At 43.7% G+C, this 16714-nt stretch overlaps 1 protein-coding gene across 3 annotated transcripts in view; it reads left to right on the top strand.

The window, feature by feature from the left end:
- LPP (LIM domain containing preferred translocation partner in lipoma) overlaps nucleotides 1–16714 on the top strand; it is a 698664-nt gene that overhangs the window by 43188 nt on the left and 638762 nt on the right. The gene's annotated exons all lie outside the window — the stretch shown is intronic.

Genomic DNA, 16714 nt, shown 5'->3' with positions numbered 1-16714 from the left:
TTCTACTGTCGTGGTAAACAACCTGCTTCCCTATTTATAATGGTTGGCCCTCTAGCAACTTCAGTGCCAAATTATAGCTAATTTGCCTACAAACATCAGGTGGTCATAATAATCTGGCCACTCAGTATATATATATAGATATCTATATATCTATCCTATATAATAAAGAGCTAATATGCAAATGGTCATCATGCCCTCGCGCCCTCGCACCATTGCGCCTGGGCCAGGGGACCTGAGGCTGCACTCCCCACCCTGCAGGGCTTGATGGGAGTGGGGCCGGCTGGGTCTGTGTCTCGCGAAATTTCGAGGTGCACGCAGGTGGGCAGGGACTTGACTCTGGGTCCCGTGGTGTGCCCCAGACTCTGACAGGAGGGAGATTTTCATATACATTTCATTAATTTTCTTTCATCTCTGACACTTCTATTATAGAGAAAGGGCAAATAGCAATATTAAAATATTTCCTCTAATTAATTCCCTTTTTAAAAAAATATATTTCTTTATTGATTTCAGAGAGGAAGGGAGAGGGAGAGAGAGCTAGAAACATCAATGATAAGGGAGAATCATTGATGGGCCTCCTCCTGCATGCCTCCTAGTGAGGATCAAGCCCACAACCCGGGCATGTGCCCTGGACCAGAATAGAACCTGGGACCCTTCAGTCTGCAGGCCGATGCTCTATCCACTGAGCCAAACCAGCTAGGGCATTTAATTCCCTTTTAATGTGCACAAATTTCATGCACCAGGCCACTAGTCTATACTAATAAAAGAGTAATATGCTAATTAGACCAGACATCCATCTGGAAGTCCTTCCAGACAAAGCCACATTGATGAGGGCTGAGGCAGAGGTGGTTAGGGGTGACCAGGCCGGCAGGAGTGGGCAGTTAGGGGCAACCAGGCTAGCAGGGGAGGGCAGTTAAGGGCAACCAGGCCAGCAGGAAAGCAGTTAGGGGCGATCAGGCTGGCAGGCAGAGGTGGTTAGGGGCGATCAGGCAGGCAGGGGAGAAGTTAGGGGCATCAGGCAGGCAGGCAGAGTGGTTAGGGGCGATTAGGCAGGCAGGCAGGTGAGCGGTTAGGAGCCAGTAGTCCCAGATTGTGAGAGGGATGTCCGACTGCCAGACACAGGGATCAGGCCTAAACCGGCAGTCAGACATCCCTTGAGGGGCCCCGGATTGGAGAGGGTGCAGGCCGGGCTGAGGGACACCCCCATGCATGAATTTTGTGCATCAGGCCTCTAGTATATATATAAAAGGCTAAGTGATTGACCGTACATCTCTCTTACCATCGGACCAACCTACTGGCCAGTACATATGACTCGCACTGGCAATTTAAAAATAAACAATGACTCGTGCATTGATGATTCCATGGATACTGCCAACAAGGAAAATTTTCCCATCGAATTTCTTAATAGTATTACTCCTTCGGGAATGCTGTGTCATAAATTAAAATTGAAAGTAGGTTCAATCATCATACTACTGAGAAATCCTAATAGTAAATGGGGTCTTTCTAATGGTACTAGATTTATTATCACAAGATTATGATAATATTAACATAATCAAAGCTGAAGTATTAACAGGATCTGCAGAAGAAGAGGTTGTTCTGATTCCAAGAATTGATTTGTCCCTGTCTGACACTGGCCTCCCATTTAAATTAATTCGAAGACAGTTTCCTGTGATGCCAGCATTTTTGATGACTATTAATAAATCACAAGGACAAACTCTAAACAGAATAGGAATATTTCTACCTGAACCCGTTTTCGGACATGTTCAGTTATATATTGCTTTCTCTTGAGTTCGAAGAGTGTGTGACGTTAAAGTTAAAGCTGTAAATACGTCATCACACAGGAAATTAAGCACTCTGAAAGTGTTTTTACTCTTAATGTGGTATACAGGGAGATATTAGAATAAGTTTAACCAATTTATCAGTCATTGTTTTTATCAATGTTGTTTTTATATCATATTTTTGTTTTTATATCATGTATTTGTTGTTATTGTTTATTTATTAATAAATTTATATATTTTCATATACATTTTACTAATTTTCTTTCATCTCTGACACTTCTATAATAGAGAAAGGACGAATAGCGATATTAAAATATTTCTTCTAATAAATTTCCTTTCAATGTGCACGAATCTGTGCACTAGGCCACTAGTATATATAGAATTGAATGGTGGAAGTGTCCTGATCCTGTTCCTATTGTTGAGTGGATGCCTGGCAGCAGTCAGGAACTCTGAAAGAACTGGGTTTGGCTTCTGGCTCTTCTGCTATTCTCCTTATCAGTTTTTCTTATCTGTAAAGTGAGTTCAGTGGTCAGTGATACCTCACAGTACCCATTGCTCACAAAGCACCACAGTTTTGGGGGAAGTTAAGTGAGCCAAGGTGCTTAATTTGAGCATAGCATAGGTTCTCAGTAAAGGTTTGAAAAAAGAAGCCTTGGATATTGGGAAACTTATCCTTAGAACTTATTTCAAGACTGGGATGAATTGACGCAAAACCAAGAACAATCATTCATGATGAAATCTGTGAGGCTCAGGAAAGGAACCAGTGTTTGCGTTTCTAATAAGCAGGATATACCCTGTGTTTACTCATGGAGGCTTTTATCATACAATACCAATTTTCACACAGATTGGATCCCAAAACTTCTTAAGAAATTAAAAATATAAACTTGTGGGCAGTTTGTGTTTTATAAATTACAGAAAACAGTAAAGATGTGGCATAGTAAGTACAGTTAAGCCTGTGGCAGGCACTGACACCAGGAGGAAGACGTGGAGGAGCAGCTGAGAAGGCATGGGAGCTGGGGAGCCAGATACAGCAAGCAGGTGCACAGCATGGGGTGCAGTGCCAGGAGATGGAGGGAGCCCTCTCTGTTTGGGAGGAAGAAGCTGAGGGCAGTGGCAGAACCCCAGAGAAGTAAACTCTGTATATTCTTAAAAATTATTTGTTAATTTTAAAGACTTTATTTTTTTAAGAATAGTTTTAGGTTCACAGCAAAATTGAGAGACAGGTGTAGAGATTTCTCATATACTTTCTGCCCCTGAATATGCAGAGCCTCCTCCATTATCAACATCTCCTACCAGAATGGTACATTTGTCACATTTGATTATTATCATCCAAAATCCATAGTTTACACTAGGGTTCACTTTCGGTGTTGTACAGTCTGTGGGTTTGGACGAATGTATAATGACATATATTTATCATCATGTCATACAGAGTATTTCCACTGTCCTAAAAATCCTCTGTCATTCGCCCGTTCATGCCTCCCTCCTCCCCTCCAACCCCTGGCAACCACTGATCTATTTACTGTCTCCTCGTATTATCGCTTTTATCTTGCCATTCATGGGACCAGCTGACTTTTGGAACCTCATTTTCATTGTCTTCTCTCATTCCTGCCTTAGTCACATTTCCTCATTCTGATTGCTGTTCCCTGCCACCATCACCTGTTTAAATCCAAATTGATCTTCAGGGTTCACAGCACCTCCTCCATGAAGCTGACCTTGATTTCCACACGTTGCCCCTCAGCAGGAAATAATTAATGGCCCTTTATCTGTAGTGCTTGCATGGCACTGAGCACTTTCCACCTTATATAGCTATCTATGTGCCTTTCTTATTTTGGGCTTTTAACTTCTTTAAGACACTCATTCCTGCCTGAAATCTGGCAGATGCACAGTGAACACTTGTTGAATGAATGGGCAGTTGCTTGGATGCATGGATGGGTAGACAGTTTTGACATCGCCCACACTAACCTCAAACTTAGTTCCTTTAGAATAGGATTTTAACTTGCTCATCTATACACATCCTCGTAGCAGCACTGGGAAGGTGCCCATTCATTCATTTATTCATTTGCTCATTAATTCTTTCATATTCCACACTAGACTTTCAGGCACTATTTCAGGTTTGCAGCAATGAACTATTTGTTGATAGTCTGCACAGAGAAAATAGTATTCTTTGGGATGAGTTTTCATACTTATAAGGTTTATCTGGAATTTTTTTTTTGGACATACAAGGACTAAGGATGAAATGGTTTGTTTCATTTAAACATGTCATTGGAGTTCAAAGCAAATGCTCTCTTGTTCTTTCAGCTGGTTTGTACTAAAAAGGTAGCTGGGCTTGGAAAGGTACCGTCTTAGATTATATGGCAGTTCCTTACTGACTTGCCTCCAGGATAAACCCTCTTTTATTTTCTTTTTTTAAAGATGGTGCCAGGATGCTACAGTGCTCATGGTGTGACTTCCTTGTTAATGTCTTTATTTTATTTTTTAATATAGTGACAGAATGCTTACCGCTGAGGTGGTAAATGGAAAAAAGTAGTGCAGTAGAATAGACTGTTCGTTCCTTGGGGCCTTCTATATTAATCACAGGAGGAAGTGTCAGACATGGCCAGATGAGAGAGCCAGAAGTTCATGCTCGATCAATATCAGAGGAGCAAAGCCGGGAGGAGTTTGATGATGCTACGCTGAGGAAACTTAAGGTTCTCAGAGGGACAGAGCTTGGAGGATCATAGAGATCATCTAATCTAGTGGTTCTCAAGCTTGAAGGAGCACCAGAGTCACCCTGGAGGGTTTTCTGGGCCCCTTCTCAGAGATTCTGATCATGAATTTGAATTTCTGACAAGCTCATGGGTGGTGTCAATATTCATGAGAACCATGATCTAGTGCAGCTGCTGGTTTGCTTGTTTGTTACAGATAGGAAAATGAAATCAAGGACAGTGGGAAGGACTTGCCCAGAGTCACACAGCTGTCAGGAGCAAAACTAGAGTCAAAGCAGGAATTCTGACTTACAATTTGTTGCTCACTGTTACTGGAGATTGTCTAAGAACAATATTACTTTTAGTTTTACTGCAGAGTGATAGCTAGCATTCATCAGCTTTACCTGATCTGGTCTCAAATTTATTTTCCAGCACCTTGCATTTGGTTGTCTCCAACTACATTTTTTTATTCAGTTAACCCATAATTTTGATCACTGTGTGTACTTGGAATTGCATTTGAACTAGAGGTGTTGTAGTACTGTGGTAGTCTGCAAGCATGGGCTTTAGTTAGTCAGACCTTGAGTAAATTACTTTTTCATTTTCTCACCTGAAAATGAGGACAGTAACACCTCCTAAGGCTGAAGATAAAGTGCTTAGTATGTACCTGGTCCTCAGTGCTTACTTCCTGATTGTTAGCCCTTGTTGTAATAATTACTAAAGAGAATAGGATGTGGTCCCCACCCTCTCATGCATAGGTGGCTTCCTGAGTTTGCAGTGGAAAGAAATTGGGAATTAGTGAAACAAACACATGGCTTGGAATTAGGAAAGCTGGGTTCGAGACCCAGCTCTGCCACTTATTAGTTGTGTGGTCTTGGGCAAGTCACCTGACCTCTCTGAGGTATCATTTGAAGCAGATCAACTTCTCTAGTAATAGAAGAACATAACGAATAAATGGAAGGATGGAAGTTGGGAAAAGGGGCAAACCTGTTTACCAGGTGCAAGTTTGGGGTTGACAGGGAATGGATCTGAAGAGGAGGCCAGTAGAAGGGGCTGGGTGGCCCAAAGCTTGGTGTTGGAAGGGGTAGCAGGCCTGGGGGTAGACCAGTGATGGTTGACTGGGTCAGCCAGCCCAAAGAGGGTCATGCTTATAGTGCAGGTGAGAACTCGTAGTCCCCACCACTGGAGAGCCTCCTGACCTGGGAGGGAAGGCTGGTTAAAGTGAGGTGGGTGCTAGCATTGGCATATGGCTGAGTAGTCTGGCCAGGGTGATGGCATCTGCTTTGGACTGAAGCCTTGGGACACATTCATGGTTCTGCACTCTGGACCAGCACAAGAGGGTGAAAGACAGTGATATGATGAAAACCTAGGATTGCCCTTGGCACCTTGGTTACCGGGTTTATTCAGCAGCAAAGAAATTAGATTAGAAAAGACTGGATATGATTGCTGTATCTTTCTTGATTGGTTCAGGAACTGGGAGAGGCCTGGCTAAATGTTGGGGTGGTCCTGGGGAAGATGGAGATAAGGTCTTCCACAAGCCTCAGTTTTCTCATCTGTAAAGTGGGAATGCTGATGTTATCTATTAAGGATTGAAGTACCAGCACACCTTGCTGGTTGCTGGGAAGGCACTTCCTGGTTACGAAATATCAGAGAAGTGCATGGCGTTCACATTACAGGGAAGCATCAAAGAGCTGGAGAAGAATGAGGGATAGTGGAGAAGAATGAGGGATAGTGGAGCTGCCCACAGGAGCCAGGGAAGTCATCCTGGGGAAGACTGTGAGGTCTGCTGCCTGAGGAGGGTCAAGGATGCTGGGAGGATGGGACTGTGTGACAAGTGCATAGTGTATAAGAGTCCATGAAAATGTTGCTGAGCAGGGTCAATTCAGTGCAGTCTTTTCCTTTCATGTTCTCTGGCATGGGTGGCCCTGGGAGCTCCAACGGGGTGGACACAGCAGCACCCTCAGATCACCATTGTGAGGAGAGCCAGGCTCCTGCGGTCTCATTTGGGCAGAAGTGTCAGGTCGGTGGATGGAGCTCCCAGGGTGTCCAGGCGCTCTCCTCACTTCCTAGCCTGTGTGTGGTTGGAGAGACTCAGGGATTTGGCTCATTTCACAGATGGGAAGAAAGAGACACATTGGGAAGTCTGTCCCCAGCGAGTCCCACAGCCCCCTTTCTTCAGCTCCTCCTCCCCTCTCTCTGGCAGTCCTAGCTCCCCTGCTCATGCTGTACCTTAGGTAGGCCTATCACTCATGTTTTTTTCCACACACTTTCATTGATCTCTTTCCTCTGTTACCCAGGGTCTACTCTGAGTACCTTTCTGGTTGCTGGCTACTGTTTGCTTTTCCAACGTCCCAGAATCTCCCTTTCTTTAGATCATAACTAAAAACAATAGTGTCAATCTTCCAGTGCTTGTCTTCTGCTCCTGCATCCAATTGCTCTTCTTTGGTTAGAATTAAACCCCTCATGATCACTTATCTCTATGGGTCCCTTAACTGTGGGCCACACTGTTGGTCAGTTAGTGAGAGTTTGTTAGCCGCTTTTCCTTTTGCAGAAAGAGAGTTGTACCTGACTTACGCAGCATGGACATTTGTGGTCTTCATGTTCATCGCTTATCATTTCAGGGACTGGGAGAATAAGTTGAATAGGGTACTATGTCGGCATCTAGGAGGTTGTGGTCTGCACAGGAAATAGACATGCAAACCAAATTGGACAGCGGGTGAAGTATTGTTGTAAAGGTGTGTATGCACAATATGCAGAGGAAGTGTCCCACTAGCAGGGCTGCAGCTTGCTGGCTCTCTAGACATACAGATATGTTTGGCCACCAAGAAAGAAAAAGAGAATTTTTGCGAGCCTTGATGTGGGCCCTTATCACCTTCAATTCTCTCCATTCCCTGTGAATCATGGAAGCATGCTGATCCCCATGCTCTTGACTTGGCCACCACTGAAGCCTGTGCTGAACCCTCCATGACAGCCTCCTTCTAGGTTGCTTCTACCTTCAGAGGGAACCTCCCTCTCTGGCTTATGCATAACCTCTGACAGGCACTCCTCCACGGTAGCACTGTGATCTCCTCCTCCCAGGCTCTGGCCTCAGCTCTGCAGCTCATTTTCTGTTTTGGTTCGAGGGCCACTGGGGACTTGAAGGGCTATCCAGGCTGGCCTCTCTCTCTCTTGGTTTCTCGTGCGATTCCAGAGCCCCAGCCCTTCTGTAGTGCCTGTATCTGGGACATATTTGTTTGCCCGATGCATTGTTCAGCACTTAGAGGTTTCTCGCTTGCTCTCATATTTCCATTTAAAGTCCTCTTGAGCAGGTCTGAGTGCCTCCTGCCAGCAGCATTCCTCCTGATTTACAGGAAGCACATTCTCATTCTGCCAGGAATCCAGCGTGAAGGGGACTTCAGCACAGCCTCTCTGAATCCTCTTCTCTCCTCCAAGATCATGACCTCCCGCTGGAGAAGCCACCATCCTGGCTCTGTCTTACCTCATCCCCCTGCCCCCCATGTGTGAGGCTTTCTTCCCTTTCTTCCTCTTATACTCAGCCTCATCCTGTCTTGGGTCCATCAGGCCTTGCTCCCCTTTGCCTGGCACTTGTGCCTGATGATCAGAAGTAACCTGTGAAGCAACATAGGGGATTGTTGGGTCCAGTTTTAGGAGGAGGTCAGAATGGCTCTCTAGTAATGCCTGGGGCAATAAGAATGTGTTGGCTTGATTTCCCAATTAATCAAATTTCTAGGCACAAATATACGTATAACCCTGTTAAGAGAAAAAGAAAACTGTTTTGTGTGTGGAACTGAGTGGAAGACATTTATCTGTTCTCTTGTTCAGCACGATCCCTGATTCTGCTTTAAGGGAAGTATCTCTCCTCCTGCCTTCTTCCCCACCATCTCCCATGGGAAAGGGTAAAATCGTTTCCCATGTACACCCTCACCCTGCCATCATCTCCCTGCCATTCACACTCTATGCTTCAGCTACCCTGAGTGTTTTACTAGTCAGATCATCTTGCGCGCCTGTGAGTCTTAGCACGTGATTTCCTTTTGGCCCAAGGGTCCTTTGTTTTTCTCTGGCTAAAGCCTGTTCATCCCTCAAAATACAGCACAGTTGTCTCCTCCTCTTGAACTTCCTCTCAATCCCTCAGGAAGAAGTGAAAGCAAAAACAAACCCAAATTTTATTACAGTATGTGTGCTGTTCTAAGAGTAGTACATGCTCATAATAAAATATTTCAAATACACAGAACCAAATAAAGAAGGAAATGAGAATCAATCATAAATCTACTATTTAGATACAAACACTGTTTATAATTTTAATATTCTTGAGTAGTTTCTTTCATTACTTTTTGGTGCATTTACATTTTACTGACTTGCTGTCTTTCTGTATATACAGTTTTTTTGTGTGTTGCCATTTCACCAAACAGTAGAGCAGGAGCACCTTCTCATGGCATTGAGAATTCTTCATACATGTAGCCTTTTTTTAAATTGATCTTAGAGGAGGAAGGGATGGAGGGAAGGAAAAAGGGAGGGGGGGGGAGAAGAGAGAAAAAAAACACACATTAATGTGAGAGAAAAACATCCATTGGTTGCCTCCCACACATGCCCTGACCAAGGATTGAACATGCAACCTGGGTATGTGCCCTAACCGGGAATTGAACCTGCCACTTTTTGGTGTATGGAATGACACTCCAACCAATTGAGCCACACCAGCGAGGGCCATACATGTAGTTTTTGAAGACTATATTATTCCATCTTGAGAATATACAATAGCCCTAACCGGTTTGGCTCAGTGGATAGAGCGTCGGCCTGTGGACTGAAAGGTCCCAGGTATCGATGTTTCTAACTCTCTATCCCTCTTCCTTCCTCTCTGTAAAAAATCAATAAAATATTTAAAAAAAAGAAAATACTATGTATTTAAAAAAAGAATATACAATAATTCCCTCTTCCTTCCTCTATGTAAAAAATCAATAAAATATTTTAAAAAAAGAAAAAGAAAAAAGAAAATACTATGTATTAAAAAAAAGAATATACAATAATCTTTAATCATTTACTTTGATAGCTGACATTTGAGTTTCTAATTTTTCATCATCGTAAATCACACTGTGATACACCTTTTTTTACCAAATTATTTATTTGCATCTCTGATTATTTCTAAGATAGATTATTTGGACATGAAATGGCTTGCTCAAAGGGAAAGACCATTTTTGCAATCTTAATTTATAAAGAACTCATGGTCACTGAAGAAAATTAGGAACATACAGAAAAGCACAGAGAAGAAAATAAAAACCACTTGTAGCCACTTGCAATAACCAACATGAAATTTGGTGTATAATTGTATCTGTGCATCTCTCTATCTTTCTAGCCCAGGGATCAGCAAACATTTTTTTGTAAAGGCCAGATAGTAAATATTTTGGGCTTTGCAGATCTCATACGGTCTCTATCACATATTCTTTTTCTTTTTAAACTCCTAGATATAAACAACATCCTGGCTAGTGGGTCATACATGTGTAGTTTGCTGACCTGTCATAGCCTCCAAGTGGGACCAAGCCATACATCCTATTTTGTAATTTTTCTCCTCCACAGGGTATCTACCTCCTCACTGTTCCTCGTCGTTTTCTGCTTCATGCTGTCCAAGTATTATAAATGGCTTCTTGCTGGGATGCTGATGGACCATGGGCTATGCCTCTGATACAGAATTTAAAGCACGTTTTATTGTGAACATATGCTGAGATGTCTCTTTTTCGAGTCTTATTAATCTTTGCAAACATTTATTTAGTACCTGTTGTGTGCCAGGCTCTAAGGCAGTGGTTTTCAACCTTCCTTCCTAATGCCGCAACCCTTTAATACAGTTCCTCATGTTGTGGTGACCCCCAACCATAAAATTATTTTCGTTGCTACTTCATAACTGTAATTTTGCTACTGTTATGAATCGTAATGCAAATATCTGATATGCAGGATGTACTTAGGCGACCCCTGTGAAAGGGTCGTTCGACCCCCAAAGGGGTTGCGACCCACAGGTTGAGAACCGCTGCTCTAAGATAAAGCATAGTGGCCTCAACTGGGTGACAGGAGTCCTTAAGTCTGATGATTCGTAACCTTCAGAAACAGCCAGATAATTTAAAAATATATGCATGCCCCACTGCTCCCAGTTCTGATTCGGAATCTCTGAGAGATAGGACTGGTCACAAGTACTTAAAAAAAATTGCTGACAGGCATCCCTGGTGAAAGATCCTGCAGTCTAGGCCAGTATCCTGTTGTACAGATGAAGAAAGCGAGGCTCCAAGAGGTCACTCAGCTCCCCAAGGTCACAGAGGGTTTCATGCAGAGCCAGGGCTGGATCCCAGGTCTTTTGCCCAAGGACAGACTTCTAGCACCCAGAGCTGCTTGCAACCTGCAGAGATGGGTAGGAAGTGGAACTGGGTGAAGAGGCTGCACCCCTGTCCTTGGTGCTCTGAGGCAGACGTGTCACAGTGTGGCGAGTGACTTGGCAGTCTGGCTGTAGAGAGCAGCACCGCATCACGCGCTATGTCTTTCTTTCCCTCCCCACCTTTGCCCTCCTTCCTGTTGTCTGTTTTTGGGGCTGTGATTGGAGAGGCTTGAGCCATGTCGACAGCTCCCAGTGATTGAGGCAGCTGCTGGGGCATCTGGTGTCCTCCGTCACCTTGGCAGAGTGGTGGACAGCACCCTTGCAGGCAGTAGCCAAAGAATCTGCACTTCTCTGTTTTTCCACTGTCCCCTCAGTGCCAGGGCTTTGGATGGGAAGCCTGGTTAGCCCTTGCTTCCAGTCTTGCCAACCGGCAGCAAATAGAATGGGATGTTGGCTGAGGCTCTGCAAAAACATCCTATGGACGGGGTGTACGGATATCAGGGAGAGGCCAGGGGTGTGATCAGCACTCTGATTACGTGGCAAGCTGGAATGGGGGACAGGAATAGAACTAATTACCATGATAGCTACCATTTATTGAGTGCTCAAAGTGCCGGACACTCTGCCTGACTTATATTTCTGTTCCTCCTCTATAGCCAGGAGAGCCTTAGGGAGGTTTGATGCCTTTTCCAAAATGGCAGGCTGGTGTGTGAACCCAGTCTGCTTGATTTCGAAGTTGAGATCTCAGCTGTCTGCTCCACTACTTCCCCAGCTGGCCTTGTGCTCACCCTCACTTACCTGCCACTCCTAGAGATTTAACCAAAAAGCCCATGGAGATAGAGTGAACTCAGTATTTAAGAACATATGATAAGAGATATCCAAAAATTGGGTAGATTGCATCAAATATGGTGGAAGATTTCTAGTCGTTGAAGATGTTCAAAGAGAGATCCTGTACCTCTTGGTGGGAGACTGTCAGATGGGGATCTGACTGGCCAAGATGTGAATCTAACTGGAGGAGCTGGTCACAAAACAATAAAAAGCACATTAGGTAAAAAAGTATGGATTGGGCACTGGCGAGGCTCTGATTTTTCATTTTGTATGGCCTACTTCCAGCCATGAGAACTGTACTTCCATGGTTTCCGAGCGACTATGGTGCGCCATGACTGTTAGGCTCTGGAGGTGTCCTAGGCGTGAGGACTTGCCCATAGGGAGCTCCCCATCCAATAGGTAGGAGGACATGTGCCCATGAAAAGGTAAACTATCAAAGTGACAGGAGTGTGCCTTGGGAGCTTAGAAGAAGGGAGGAGGGGTTCTCTGAGCAGGGAATTGTGCATTTAAAATGTTGGACTTAAACTGAGCTTTGAAGGATGATTGACTCCCTCAGGTTGAGCGCACTGGGCAGTGCGCTGGGAAGGCCGGCCGGGCCCTACGGTGCAGGACTGTGGATGATAAGGAGTTGAAGTGAGTCTCTTGGACTTCTTAAAAGTTAATAGGAAGCTGTTACACCATTTATTTTTATTTTTTATTAAAAGTTAATAGGAAGCTGTTACACCATTTATTTTTTATTTTTTTTTTGCAGAGTGGTGGAGAAAGCAGGGATGCCTTGACTAATTCCATAAGCATTTGCTGTGTGGCTACTGTGGCTGGAACTAGCAGAGCTGACCTCTAAGGAGAAGCAGAAATGAGCTGGGAGGTGCGGGCAAGGGGTCTGCCAGGAAGAGGAAACTGTGTAGATAAAGGCACGGATGAGATTTGGTTATCTCTAGGCTTGAGATGTGGAAGGTCCGCCTATCTCTTTGCTCTCCTTGATCTTGACAAAGCTGGCAGAACTGGATTCAGTGCCTTGGTGTGTGGAGCCAGAAAGTGCTGGGAAATTCCCAGTACTTTGGTCTCCATTGCTCCGTCTGGTACCTTCTAGTAATTGGAAGCTTTGGAAGAGTAGTGACTTGAAGCTCTTGGGGAAAAAGTTCCCTTTTATCTCTATCTTTTGTCCCCTCCTTCAGCATGAAATAGATTCCACTGCGTATTACTAACTTATCAGGTACTTTATCTTCCTCCCACCGCTTCCAGCTGGTCGCAGTGCTGAGAAAATTGAAGAGTTTCAGTATTTTATCACAGCAGCCCAGGAATGCTGGCTTATGGGAAATACACATGGCTGCTGGTGAGGAGACTGGGAATGAGGACTGCGTGGCATGGTTTTAGTGTTCTAACATTTGTTTAATAATTTGCTGGTCCATACCCTCTTAATAGGCCAAATATTTCTTTTAATTTAAACATTTTTTTCAATTACAGTTTACATTCAAGTTTGTTTTGTATTAGTTTCAGGTATACAGCATAGTGGTTAGACAATCGTATACTTTACAAAGTATCCCCCCTGGTATTTTCAGTACCAACTGGAACTATGCATAGTTATTACAATATTATTGACTATATTCCTTATGCTGTACTTTATATCACCATGAATATTTGTAACTACCAATCTGCACTTCTCAATCCCTTCACCTTTTTCACCCAGTTCCCCAGTCCCTCTCCCTTCTGGTAACCATCAGACTGTCCTCTGTGTCTGTTTCAGTTTTTTGTTCATTCATTTATATTGCTTTTTGGATTCCTCATATAATTGAAATCATAGGGTACTTACCTTCCTCTTATTGACTTTTTTGGCTTAGAATAATATCCATCCATGCTTTCGCAAATGGTAAGATTTTGCTTTATCACCCAGAGGTTCCACTTCTGGGCGTATACCCGAAGAAACCCAAAACACAAATTTGAAAGAATGTTCATGGCAGCGTTAATTTGCAATAGCCAAGCTATGGAAGCAACCCAAGTGCCCATCAATAGACAAGTGGATAAAAACACTGCTGTCCATTTGCACAATGGAATATTACTCGGGCATAGGCTGAATATTTTGAGGGCAACCCGCAGTTGTTATTCAGTTCTATCTCCAGGCACTTAACCCAGCATGGTGCCTATGCCAGCTAATTGCTCAATACAATATTTGCCAGATGTATGAGTGAAGGACTTCTCTTGTCTGCCTTCAAATGCTTATCCCTAGTGTAAGTTACCTCTTATGATGGTATGAGGCTACAAAGGATGGGTGTGAGCATGCCTGACAAGTACCCTTACATTCATGAGCTGGAAAGTTTTGAAGAATTCATGGAAAATTCTCATGGGAGTATCTGGGTAGCTGGTAGTCAGGTGAACACTTAGTAATGTGTCACAAACTTACAAACATGGGCCAAGGCATGCAGTGCACAGCTATATTTAAGTAGTGAATCCCAGTACTAATCTTGGTTCAGATGCCATGATGTCCAAGTAAAGGGCCAGGACTTCATGTGTCTCCAAGAAGGATTGAGCCTGGACGGTGTGGCTCAGTGGTTGAGCGTTGACCTATGAACCAGGAGGTTATGGTTCGATTCCTGGTCAGGGCACATGCCCAGTTGCAAGCTCGATCCCCAGTGTGGGGTGTGCGGAAGGCAGCTGAACAATGATTCTCTCTCAGCATTGATGTTTCTATCTTTCTCTCCCTCTCCTTTCCTCTCTGAAATCAATACAGATATATTTAAAAAAAAAGGGGGGGGAGCGTTGACCTATGAACCAGGAGGTTATGGTTCGATTCCTGGTCAGGGCACATGCCCAGTTGCAAGCTCGATCCCCAGTGTGGGGTGTGCGGAAGGCAGCTGAACAATGATTCTCTCTCAGCATTGATGTTTCTATCTTTCTCTCCCTCTCCTTTCCTCTCTGAAATCAATACAGATATATTTAAAAAAAAAAAGGGGGGGTGGCGTTTAGAGCCCAAAAGGCCTGACTTTGAGTTGGTGCAGTTACTTGATGGCTCTGTGACCTTGGGAATGCTGTTTCTCTGGGCTGTGCTTCAGATTCTTTATCTGTCAAATGGGGGGCAGGGGCATATTCTTACCCTATAGTGTGGTTGTAGGGATTGGAGAGTGTGTCTAATACGAGTTTTAAAAAAAAAAAAAAAAAAAAGAGAGAGTTTTTGATGGCTTGTGGGAGGCATCTGTAAAGGAGGGTCATGAAAAATGATCTTTACCTGCCCTTGTTCATCCACAGTGGGCGACGCTCCTTTTCTTCCACACACCCCCAGTTTGCTGACTTTGCTCTTGTCATTTCTACCTTCTAGAAAGCCACCTCACCTTCACATGTTCATATCAGTTCTATGCTCAGGTTCCACCTCTGCATACCTTCCAGGAGGTGCTCCCAGGCCTCCCAGCAGACAGCTGCCTCCTTTCCTTCTTTCCTGATGTGGGTCACCTCTTCCCTGTGCTGGGAGCTGGCAGCTGGGAGTTCTCTATACGCCCGTCTGGCCTGTCAGCTCCATGAGGGCAGGGCTCAGTCTGATTCTCCTCTGTCCTTGTGGCACCAAGCACAATGCCTGGTACACAGTGGCTGCCTAGTAAAGGGTCCTAGGGGACTGAAGAAAGAAGTGATCGGGCGAGGACTGGCATTCCCCTGGCTTTAGAAACCAGAGAGGAGAATTAGAAACGGTTCAGGAATGGAGGGTCAGGCCTGCGGGTTCCTATTTCCTCATTCAGGGTGCAGGTTGGGATCGCCCGGAGCCACAGTTCCTTGAGACTTACCACCTCAGGCCTAAAACTGCCTCCTTTAATTACCTCCTTTCCAGGGAACAGGAGTCCTTGTTGTCTGCCCAGAAGCAGCTAATTATAGCTCCAGCCTCCTGCCTGGGTGCGCTTCTGGGCCACAGGACTGCAGCCTGAGCTGTCTGTTGATTTTAGGGTTTCCTCAGGGATTCTTTATATTTCCGAGTTTTCATTAGGGACTGCTCTTTATTTGGAAGGCAGCGAAGAGAGTTGAGGGGCATAGAATGTTCAAGATTTTATAGGAAGATGTCGGGAGAGAGTTAAAGAGCTTGAGTGGGGAGATAAGCAGAAGAGGGGAGTTTTTAAAAAGGGACAAAGTAACTTGAAAGGAGACCCTCATGAGAGTGACATTTTGTGATGGTTTTCCCAAGAAAGCCTGTTCATATTTGACTTTTGTGACCTCTCCATCATGCTATTTGCAACTATTCCATTTTCCTTGGAAATATTATTTTCTTTTAAATTTTAAAGAATGTTAAAAGAAATACTCATAATAAAAATAAAATAAAAAATACAAAAAAAGCATTTATAAAAACACACACCAAGAAGTTCTTGTCCCATCTCTCCCCACCCCAGTCCCATTCCCCACTTGTAATGGCTTTTTGTTTTTAATTCTTCGAGTGGTTATTATTGTATTTCTAATAATGCCCTTATATCTTTAATTTTTGAGTTGTTAGCTTTATAGATGTGTGTTGACTTTTATGATAGCCAAGGACTAGGTCTTCACACCCACTGGTACTTCTCATCCACCTTCCCAATTTTTGACAGTTACATGATTGATTTACTCTGTTAGTTTCTTTTATAAGTTAACATAATGTGCACAAATTTCCATTTTTTTTTGTTATGTAAACTTTGGCAGTATCTCTTCACTCATCTTTTTGTGAGGGAAAAGGTTGGGGTTCCTCTCCCACTTCTTCTCTTACAGTTTGTCAGTTATATTTTAAGTTATGTTTTGCATCTCCAGTGTTTATAATGAATACATTTATACATGCAGTTGTATAACGTTTTGTAACCATAACTGAGTCTTCTGCTCAGTGGGTTGATTTTAAAAGCTGAACACAATCAACATTTACATGATGATTTCTAGGTAAATATTGCTCAATACTGGGCTAACTCATGTGCTGTGGTTTCATTTCCTTTCTAGGCTTCTGAGGTCACCACCTTTAAGCCATTTACAGGGGACTGAACTTTCCCTTAGCATTGCAATGTAACAGATCTTTCTAATTCTCCTCTAATTGTACAAAATTATCATAGGTTTTGTTTGTTTTAGTTCTATAATAATTAAATAACATCTCT

The sequence above is a fragment of the Myotis brandtii genome, unplaced genomic scaffold, assembly GCF_000412655.1.
Source record: "Myotis brandtii unplaced genomic scaffold, ASM41265v1 scaffold483, whole genome shotgun sequence".
Lineage (NCBI taxonomy): Eukaryota > Metazoa > Chordata > Mammalia > Chiroptera > Vespertilionidae > Myotis > Myotis brandtii.
Note: the sequence above shows the minus strand (reverse complement) of the source record. Positions and strands in the feature narration are given on the sequence as shown.